Source organism: Vombatus ursinus, unplaced genomic scaffold (assembly GCF_900497805.2).
Source record: "Vombatus ursinus unplaced genomic scaffold, bare-nosed wombat genome assembly UNPS02014817.1, whole genome shotgun sequence".
Taxonomy (NCBI): Eukaryota; Metazoa; Chordata; class Mammalia; order Diprotodontia; family Vombatidae; genus Vombatus; species Vombatus ursinus.
Genome location: NW_020954595.1, coordinates 12159113 through 12159759, shown reverse-complemented (window position 1 = coordinate 12159759; position 647 = coordinate 12159113).

The window sequence follows — 647 nt, the reverse complement described above, 5'->3', positions numbered from 1 at the left end:
CCATTTGCTGGGAGGAATGGTGTGGTGGGCCTGTCTGTCTTCTTGTTCAGGGGCAGCTAGGTGGCGCAGTGGATAGAGCACTGGCCCTGGATTCAGGAGGACCTGAGTTCAAATACAGCCTCAGACACAAAACACTCACTAGCTGTGTGACCCTGGGCAAGTCATTTAAGCCCATTGCCTAGCTCCCCACCCCCAACTTTACCTATTTATCTATAGATACCTATTCCATGAGCAAGAAAGGCATCCTTGACTGGTTAGGGCTTGGACAGGACTTTACAGACCAGGCAGGAAGAGAGGAGGGGAAAGGGGGATTCCAGACATGGAAAGGAAATGTCTGAGTCTGTGTCTGAGGAGCACCTCCCTCCCAGCCTTCTCCTGAGGCCATTCCCTGCTGGTCTTCACTCCCAGGGGTGCCCAGGATGAAGCGGTCCCTTGGGGCCTCTCAGGGCACAGCCCCAAGTCAAGTTAATTACATTCTTCAAATGTTTTCCATGTTGAGACCTAACAACAGCCTGCTGGGCCCTAGCCCTCTCGCAGTTAAGCCCAGGCAGAGTTGTGGGGCCTTCCCCCAAGCGGTTCTTTCCTTTCCTTGCCTTCTCTCTCTCTCTCTCTCTCTCTCTCTCTCTCTCTCTCTCTCTCTCTCTCTC